This window comes from Rattus norvegicus, chromosome 15, assembly GCF_036323735.1.
Source record: "Rattus norvegicus strain BN/NHsdMcwi chromosome 15, GRCr8, whole genome shotgun sequence".
Classification (NCBI taxonomy): Eukaryota; Metazoa; Chordata; class Mammalia; order Rodentia; family Muridae; genus Rattus; species Rattus norvegicus.
Window position 1 is genome coordinate 45,837,366 of NC_086033.1, and position 10,949 is coordinate 45,848,314.

Sequence of the window (10,949 nt, forward strand, 5' to 3'; positions counted from 1 at the left end):
AGGAATCAAACTCAACATGCTTGTGCATGTTAATCCAGGCTAGGAATTAACTATTAATATTAATTAATGTGATTAATTAATATTATAAATAATTATAATATAAATATTAATTTTTGTTGGTGTGTTTATTAGACAGGGTTCTTGTTTTAGAGATCAGGCTGGCCTTGAACTCACTATGTAGCAGTCTGGCCTCAAACTCAAGACAATCCTCCTGCCTCAGTGCCATGAGTACTAGGCTTACCAGCATGGATTACCATATTCAGCTGAAACTTCATTCTTTCTTGGGGCTCTGGTGAAGGAACACAGGGCCTTGCACACACATTCGGCAAGCATTCAACCATTGGCTATGGCTTTGGCATGTGACTTTATCATTGAGAAATGGTTTTACCAACACTTCATGATTAAATGCTACTTAGTTATGAATGCAACAAAGTACCTGGGCTGTGGTGAATGAAATTATGTAAAATTCATGACACCTTGGAAGAGGTAGGCCAGGGTCACTGTAGGTACAAGGAACAGGATTCAAGGGAAGGCGCTCTGTATGCTTGTCAATTGCTACTGAGTTTTAATTAAGTGTGTAGGTTACGTTAGAGAGGAAAGCCTTTCCTGTTAAGGGTAATGGCAGCCACAAGCAATACACTGGATAGCCCTCTGATCATCTCAGAGAGCTTTTGCATAAATTACCTTATTTAATCCAACCCATATGTGTAACAACAGTCCTACATACCAAGGCAGAAATGTCAGGATTAATCAAGTTCAAATTCTCTCACATGGTGCTCCTCAGCCAGCCAGGTCCTGATCTTCTCACACACATGTTCCCAGCACAGAGGAAGATGACCCAGGACTGAGGGAGGGGAGAGGTCAGCAGGACCTCTCACACCTCAGGGGAATGTCTCCAGTTTCAGGTCAGCAGACTGGACTCCCGGGGATCAGCATGTGCTGATCCAAGTATGGTTAACTTGTTCCCTCTGCTCCAGACAGTGTGGATGGAGCAGTAACCAGTGCACTATGAAGGGGCAAGGGAGCTGAGGGTGAGGGAATGGGGCGGGGAAAGGGGTTGGGGGAGTGGTGGTGGTGGTATGTGCTCTTAATGGTCGAAGTGAAAGTGGAGAGCTTTGACACAGATGGGTTCAGCTAAGGAAACAGAAATTCCCTACAGTTCAGACCCATAAGAGGCAAGGGCAATGAGGAGAGCCAGGGACTGCCCCTAAGGCACACAGCCAACCTCAGCTATGCAGGGAAGTCCAGGGGTGAGTTCCTTTGGAAAAGTAGACAAAGGGGGACTGTTTCATGCAGGAGAGACCTAGGATTCAGGCTTTGGCCAAGCTCTGGGGTTATAGGCAAGGTTCTAATTACTCTTCAGCTCAGCAAGGCAGAACCAGGTGACATATTGCATGGCGAGAGGCTTGTGGGATGCATGATGCAGCCTTGTAGGCATGCAATAGCTGAAGAAACTCTTCTGCCTGCTCACTGGATGATTCTTCAGATTTAGGAGTTATCAGAACTTCAAACCCTGTCTTTCTGCATACAGTAAGACATCCATGGACCTATCTCACCAAGACTTCTGGTTTGAACAGCAAACTTCCCTAAGGTCCTGTACTGGCTGGTTTTGTGTGTCATCTCGACACAAGCTGAAGTTATCACAGAGGAAGGAGCCTCCCTTGAGGAAATGTCTCCGTGAGATCCAGCTGTGAGGCAGTTTCTCAACTTGTGATCAAGGGGGGAGGACCCAACCCATTGTGGGTGGTGCCATCTCTGGGCTGGTAGTCCTGGGTTCTATAAGGAAGCAAGTTGAGCAAGCTAAGGGAAGCAAGCCAGTAAACAGCATCCCTCTGTGGCCTCTATGTCATTCCTGGCTCCTGGTTCCTGCCCTGTGGGAGTTGCAGTCCTGACTTTCTTTGATGGTGAACAGTAAAATGGAAGTGTAAGCTGAATAAACCCTCTCCTCTTCAACTTGCTTCTTGGTCAGGATGTTTGTGCAGGAATAGAGACCCTAAGGTCCTCTCTTCTTATTGGATTCTGCTGTATATATCTATCCATCTCTACCTCTATCTCGGTATCTGTATCTATGTATGTATATATCTGTATCTGTATCTGTATCTGTATCTGTATCTGTATCTGTATCTGTATCTGTATCTGTATCTGTATCTGTATCTGTATCTGTATCTGTATCTGTATCGGTATCTGTATCTGTATCGGTATCTGTATCTGTATCTGTATCTGTTTCTGTATCTGTATCTGTATCTGTATCTGTATCTGTATCTGTATCTGTATCTGTATCTGTATCTGTATCTGTATCTGTATCTGTTTCTGTATCTGTATCTGTATCTGTATCTGTATCTGTATCTGTATCTGTATCTGTATCTGTATCTGTATCTGTATCTGTATCTGTATCGGTATCTGTATCGGTATCTGTATCTGTATCTGTATCTGTATCTGTATCTGTATCTGTATCTGTATCTGTATCTGTATCTGTATCTGTATCTGTATCTGTATCTGTATCTGTATCTGTATCGGTATCTGTATCTGTATCTGTATCTGTATCTGTATCGGTATCGGTATCTGTATCTGTATAGAGAGAGGAAACACAGCTTTTACTATATATTATAGTATATTGTTCTATATTACTATAGTATAATTGTTCTATTTTAAAAGATCTATTTATTTGTATTTTATGTGTATGATTATCTTGTTCACATGTATGTATATATGTTTCATGCATGCAGTGCTGCAGAGGCCAGAAGAGAGTCAGATCCTCCAGAACTGGAGTTACAGGCTGTCGTGAGTCACATGTGAGTGCTAGGAAACAAACTCAGGTCCTCTGGAAGAATAGCAAGGATTGTCGTTTGCTGTGGCGCCTCTCCACATCCTGTGTTATTAGTTGCTTTGGTTTCTCTTTTACTGTGTCTAATGTACCAATGAAACCTTACCAAGAGTGAGTGTAGAAGAGAAACGATCCCTTTAAGGCCCAGAACTTTGGAGTCTTTAAACCATGTTCCCTGTGGATACAGTGCTTTTATTAGGACATTTGACACCACTGTCTTGGATTGCCAAGGAAGTTTCAAGTTCAGTGTACCCCAAAGGAATTTGTGTGTGTTGTGTAATTGTGTGTGCAGGTGGATTCAACCAGGAAGGTTATGTGTGGAGGCCAGAATTGACATTACAATGCCTTTCTCAATTACTTTTTGGGGGAACAGGGTCTCTTAATATAGCTGGAGTTTGCTGTTTTGGATAAGGTGGCTGGCCAGTGTGTCCTTGGTAGTCACATGCCCCACCACACAAACATTGGGGTTATATGCACAAACCACACCTGGCTTTTGCATGGATGCTGGGGATTTGAACTCAGGTTGCCAGGCCTGCACAGCAAGCACTTTACCCACTGATCCAGTGACCCAGTGACCCAGTGACCCACTGACCTTCCCCTTCATTTGTTCCTTCTGTAGTTTTGTTGTCGTATCAAATGCACTATCCAAATACTGAAAGTCATCTTTGATACTTCCTCTTCCTGGACGCCGCATAACTTCTCACCATCAAAGTGTGTCGGGTTTGTGCTACCATGTATCTGGAGACTGTCATTCTCTCGTTTCCCTGGCCAGTCATCAAGACACACCTCGGCTCGATCTCAGCCACTCTCAAGGATGTCTAAGTTATCATCTTGATTTTTCTCTCCTTTGCCCAGACATTACCTCACAGATCAGTGGGGATTGTTCTCTAACACTGTAAGTTGGGTAATCTTATTCCCTCCCCCACACTTTCTATTACATCCCACTGCATTTAGGATCAAATCCAAAATTCTCCCCACTGGGTACCACTGGCTCTCCAGTGTGCAGAGTTTCCCTTCTATTGCTTACTTTTCCAACCCAGCAACTGTAACTAGTCAGTTTATATCTTTATGGCTCCCAAACACTTATGGGCTTTTCCTACCTCGGGGCCTTTGCACATGTGATTACGTGAGCTTAAATATAATTTCCTCCTGTCTTTGGCCAACTTCAACTTATGATTCATTTGTCAGCAAAAATGCTACATCATCAGAGAGGCATTCTCTAAATCTCATAATCTAAATCATACCTCTATAACCATGAAGGTTTGGGGCTACAAGCATATAACTGAGCTGGTCGATTCAGGGAGAAAGAGAATTGCTTAAAATATGCTGTGATATCATGCACAGATCCCAAGGAAAGCTGAAATAACAGGATCGTGAAGGTCACAGGCCAGGACACATGAATAAAAATGACAGTAAATGATGTTTATGTGGAAACAGGAACATGACTGAAATTTGATGGATAGAGGTAGGTATATATAAAATGAGACAGATGGACAGACAGATAATAGGTAGATGGATAAAGAGATGGATGAACACATGGTAGACAGACAGACAGACAGACATGTAAGTGGATAAATCCTTTATTTTGTTTTGATTTCACTCCTGGGTTAGTGTTCAGGGAGAGTGTTTGATTGGGCAAGCTCAGACCACATGATACTAAGAGTGAACTGCAGGAAGCTTTGGGGGAGCGCTGCTTACACTGAAGTACAGCTGTTCCATAACTTGATGGGCCCACGCTCAGGCAGAAGAAAGAAAAAGGGAGTTCAATGTGAAACCAGTGGCCGTTTCTATTGTGAGATGGCATTGTGTTGTCTCTTTCCTTTGTAGCACTTGCCGCCATATGTAACACACAGTGTTACAATGGACAAGTGCCCATTTTTTTCTTTTCCCTTTTCCCTTCCAGACTCTCTTGGATCAAGAAAGGAGTCATGGGATCCATTTTAGCCAATGGGATGGAGGGAAATGACAGCTGCTCCTTCATCTCTTGGTCATAGAGTCTCCTACAGGATCTATGCCTCATTCTTCTGGCCACACAGGCTGAAGTCTAAGTTCAGAGCGACAGAACAGCCTGTTTGGCTTGGCGCATGGTAACTAGCTGAAATGTGGATGGATGGATGGATGGATGGATGGATGAACAGATGGATAGAACAACATAGATAAGAGTCAGGCAGATGATAGGTGATAGACTGACATATCTATAGACTAAATAGAAAGATGCCAAAATTGGAAATTGTCCTGAACATAAACAAGAAATAGATTTCTTATAACCAAGTTGGTGTTACTCATTTGACTTGTTGTGGTTTAACTTTTGCTTCCTCCAAAACCTGTGAGTATCACAGCATCCTCAGCCAGAGTGAGAGAGTAGTGCCCAATAAACAGTCGCTGAATAAATAAATGCTCTTCCTCAAGAATAAAGCTTAGAGGGTAAAGAGGCTTTACCTCCCACTTCGTCCCTCCCTTCATGAAAGGCTTTCTGCTGGCCACTGGGGTCATAGGCAAGAAGTTCTAGGCCATTTCTTCAACTCTGTGTCGTCACAAGAGCCAGACTTGCTTAGCACATCATGCAAGCACTAAGAAGGTGATTGAAACCTAACAGCAGGCTACCTGTGACGCTACAATCGCTCCAGTCATTTCTTTGTCTTTAAAATGCCATATAATTGCTAATGTAATTAGTAATGTATACAGAGGGGCTTGTGCAATTACTGAGTCCTAAGATCAAGTAATTAATGTTCTGTCAACAAAACAGCAACTGTTTCATTAACAACTGCTTGGATCTGGAAACAAGCGTGATCAGATGCAGGCAGACCAACCTAAACGTTATCAACCCAGCTGATTCTGTTAGTCACTAAAATGTCAGCCCCACAACAATGAGCATAATGGATCTTTCATAACATCCTTTTTGCAGCTCCAGCACACATACAATTTAACGAATATAATAAAATAAACCAGAGATGGATAGATACATAGATAGATTCACAAATATTTGAGAGATAGTACACAAATGATAGGTAGATTGATAGATAGATGGTAGGTAGATGGATAGGTTATGGATAGACAGATGATAGGTAGATAGATAAATAATAGATAGGTGGGTGGACAGATGATACACAGTTATCTGATAGAAATGGTAGACACAGATAGATGATAGATATAGACAGATCAATGGATGATAAATAGGTACACACGCACACACACACACACACACACACACACACACACACACACACCAGAATACATGGATAGACACACAGAAAATAGACAAGTGATAGTTAAAGAACAGGTAGGAAACCCAAACTGCCCTGCTTTGTTTTCAGTCCCTGTTATCACAGGAAACTGAATTCTGAGAGTCATGGAGGATAAATGGAATTTAACTTAGACTGTGCTTCTGTTTTCCCCAAGATGATTTTATATCTAATCATTTAATCTGAGACAGTCCTCTCACCTGGGAAACAGACTGGCAGTCGGACTTGTCCGTAGGAGGTCAATGTGTCCTGTCAAGGCTGTGTGTGTGTGTGGTGGGGGAGATGACTTGAGCACCTTCACTTTGTTTCAGTCATCCTGCAGCATAAGCAACTCCACAAATCCCCATAGTGTCCTGTGCAAACCTAACCCTCCGTCCTTTCCCTTGGGTCTGCAGATCTGTATTCTGACAACTCTGTCCCTGGCTGGGCTCTGGATGTACTGCGTCTGTCTTAGAAACCAGCTTAGAGTGGTGAGACGCGGGAGCAGCTTCCTTTCTAGCAGAAGGAAGGACCCTAGGAGCCAATCCCAACAGCCTACCCAGGGTAGAGTGCTACTTTACTGTTTGCTCTCACTCCATTGGCCAGATAGGACACATGACTCAGCCCACCCGCAAGGCAGGTAAGATACCCCTTCGGTATGAGGAGACTTGTCCCACCACAATGTTTCAATGCAACAAAACTTTCAAAGTCTCATTTGTATGGTATGTTCCAAATTCCCTGTTTTCGGGGAAAAGCGACCCGACTGGTCAAAATAGTTTGTTATCAATATTGCTGTCATTTATTACTTATTCCTTAGTCCAAGAAAGATGATACAATTTCTGAAACAATGGGAATAGGACTATATTGGAAGGTGGGAGACCTCTGACATTTCACTTTTACTCTTGGCTAATTATGTGATCTTAGCTGAACCATTGCTACTCCTGGCTTCTGTGTCATAAGACAAGTTGACCAAGCGACCATGTGTGACTGTATTCAGTGGGTGCACACTTGCACGGTGTCTGTGTGGGCATCAGAGGACAACCTCTGGTGTCAAGCATCAGGCTCCTTCCTTCTTTTGTTAAGGGTCTCTCATTGGCCTGGAACATCACCAAGTAAGCTGGGTTAACTGAATCGTGAGCTTCTGGGGATCTGACTGCCTCTTCCTCCTATCTCTTTATCTTCAGGAGTACAGTGATGTTGGGTTTATTACATGGGTTCTAGAGATCAGAAACCCAACTTGCTTTGCCTCATGTGCGCAAAGCAAGCACTATACCACATGAGCCATCTCCCGGATAGTTGTAGTATGGAGTGACTGCGGACAAATACTGTCTGCCATGGAAGAGACCAATGCAACAGCAGCAGATGTGAAAGAGATTCTGCTTTGCTGGAGAAAAATAAATTCAATTAAATGTGCATGGTGTGTGTGTGTGGGTGTGTGTGTGTGTGTGTGTGTGTGATGTAAGATTGCCTTACATGAAGTCAATTCCCAATAATACTTTATAAGGCTAATAAAATGTGAATGCTATGCAAATTATTGCTGCGCTATACAGTATATAGGCGTCTGTATGTCTTCGGTAGAAATGTAAGATTCCTTTTTTGATATTTCCATTCTGATGTTTGCCTAAATCCATGGGCATGCTGCTACAGTGGGCCCACCATGCTTCCAGAGGGGTATCTTTGGAACGAGGGATGGATCGTGGCACAGGGTATGCCATGGGATAGAAAATATCCAATTGTTCTGGAGGACCAATAGCTTTAGCATATTTAACCAATCAAGTGATCCTATCTGTCTATTCTCTCTTTAGAAATGGAGAGGACAGCATCACAATCCAGGACTGCTGCCCACACACACTTGGATGCTACTAGACAGTCATGGATCCACTCAAGCAGACTGCAAGCCTTTGAGAACCACCCCTGTGAACAAAGACCTTCGCCAAAGAACCTGCCAACCAACCCTGCACTGGGATGGGAGTTGGGAGTACAGCCTTTGAAAGCCTGCCACGGTGCATTCTCTCTTTGCAGATGTTCACTGACTGAAATGTTAAGTATAGTTAGCTCAAATCTGTTTAAAAAATAAACTCTCCCTTACAAAATGAGTAAATGAAGTCAAGACAGCCAAGTGTCCCCCTATCATGCCTTTCCTGCATCTAACTGGGTGCGCAGTTCGGGTTGAACAAATAGGCTGTGCCTGTCAGAACTGGCTTCCTGATCTGCATACTGAGGACTGAAGACCTTACTTACTGATGGAAGGATCAGTGTGTGTGTGTGTGTGTGTGTGTGTGTGTGTGTGTGTGCGCGCGCACGCGCGTGCAAGTGTATGTGTGTGAGTGTATATGTGTGTTTGTGAGTGTGTGTATGTGTGAGCGTGCTGTGAGCATGTATATGTATATGTGTGGGGTTGGGGATTTAGCTCAGTGGTAGAGCGCTTGCCTAGCAAGCACGAGGCCCTGGGTTCAGTCCCCAGCTCCGAAAAAAAATGAAATAAAATAAAAAATATGTGTATGTGTACATGTATGTGTGTGACTATGTATGTCTGTGTATGTGTGTGTGAGTATTGTGTAAGTGCATGTGTATGCATTTGTGTTTGTGTGAGTGTGTGTGAGTACATGTGTTTTTGTGTATGAGTGTATATATGTGTATGTTGTGAGCATGTATATGTATGTGTGTACATGTATGTGTGTGTGAGTGCATATGTGTATGTATGTGTGAATGTATATTTGTGTGAGTGTATGTGTATGCAAGTGTGTGTGTATGTGTGAATGTGTGTGTATGTATGTTTGTATGTGTATATCTGTGTATGTATGTGTGAGTGTGTGTGTATATATATGTGTGTGTGAGTGTGTATGTGTATGTGCATATGTGTATGTGCATATGAGTGTGTGTATGTGTGTAGGTGTGCTGTGAGCATGTGTATGTATGTGTGTACATGTATGTGTGTGTCAGTGCATATGTGTATGTGTGTGTGAATGTGTGTTTGTGTGAGTGTATGTGTGTGCAAGTGTGTATATGTGTGAATGTGTGTGTATATATGTGTATGTCTGTATGAGTGTGTGTGTGTGTGTATACATTTGTGTGGGGGTGTGCGTGTTATATAATGAGTCAGCCAGCAGAAAACACCAACAAATCACCAGAATCAGAGAGAGTCATGGCCACATGTCCATCCTTCCACATACACCCAGCCCATGCCTGTCAGCCCCTTGGCAATGTTGGTTTTTAGAGCTGGAGAGCAGTGGCTTAACTGAGACTCTCACACCAGCCCTGGATCTTCTCCCAGGAAATACCAAGTCTGCTCAAAGCAAAGCAGAGACTAGAGTGGCCTCTGCTCCACGAACCGGCTCCTGGTCCACCCATATCACCACCTCTTCCTCAGAAAACACCCACCAGTCCACAAGTGAATGCCCTACAGAAGAAAATCTGACTTTCTCCTGGAGGAAGAGTGGGTTTCATTTCCGAAGTAGACAGGAGAGCCTTGTTCGTGGTGACCTTCTGCTTCTAGTGAGCCAGTGTCAGGAGGTAACTGGCTAGGGTGTTATTGCAACATCACCATTTAGGGTTTGAGAGAAAAAAGTAGTGGCTGGAAATGGCTCAGTTGGTTACACACATGAAGCCCTGGGTTCAATCTCCTGTTCCACACAAAACTAGGCATACACCAGGCATGGTAGTACATACCTGTGATCCTAGCACCAAGGAGATGGCGGTGGGAGGATCAGAAGTTGGGGGCCATCTTCACTTGCATAATGAGTTAAAGACCAATACAAAACAGAGAGCAAGGAAGAATGACACTATCCTTGACACCTACAGTACAAGTATACCTAGACTGTAAGCAGAGTACCCATACACTTACTGAAAGTAAGCATTTATTAGAATTCACTTTATGCCGGACATGTGCTAGTATGGTATAAGAAATGCTACCCTAAGTAAAAATCCCCAGCACTTATGTAAGAAGCCAAGCAGGGTGCTAGTCACACATTACCAGCTCAGGCTGGCAAAGACTTGAGGATCCCTGGCCAGCTAGTCTATGGGAAACACAAGCTCCAGAATCAGTGAAACAGTGTCTCAAAAATAAATAAGCAGAAATACCTGACACCAACCTCCAGGCCCAAGAACAGACACAAGCATGTATAACTGTGCCTGAATACATGTGCACGCAACATGCACATGCACGCGCATACATGTACGCACACAGAGAGAGAGAGACTGCACACACAGAGAATAAGAGAAAGACAAATGAACACACACACATACACACAGAGGCATGCACACACAGGGAAAGAGAGAGGGAGGGAAAGAGGAGGAGGAAGAGAGAGGGGGAGAGAGTGAGAGAGGGGAAGGGGAAGGGGGAGAGAGAGGGGGAGGGGGAGGGAGAGAGAAAGGGAGAGGGAGAGGGAGGCTGTCTCCTCAAACCTCAGCACACTTTCTCTACACACGAGATAGTGCATCAGGGTTTCACATAGTGTCTGTCTGCATGGGCAGACACTGTCTGTGATGGGCCATTGTAAAAGCAATACCATTTTACTGCCAACTCTGTAACTCCCTCTTATATCTTTTCCTTCCCAAAAACTTGAGGCTTTGGTTTGTTTGTTTATCTGGTTTTGCTATAATTGCAATGCAAGATCCATGACTACAGTTCCAACCAATGCTCCCCATGAGTGGTTTTGTCTTGCTCAGAACAAAAGGAACCCACATAGTCAGCTAATACCCAGTGATCAAGAAACTCCAACATCCCACACACCATCGACACCAGCCAGCCAGCTAGCATGTGCCTCAGCACATTTCAGCATCATTGTCACAGAAAATGAGGGCTGAAGCACCCAGAGGCATGATAATCAAGGGAGCACTGAGGAGCTGGGGACATCCATGGCATCCTGACTGGTCCAGATAGGTAATAAGCCCACAACCTTAGC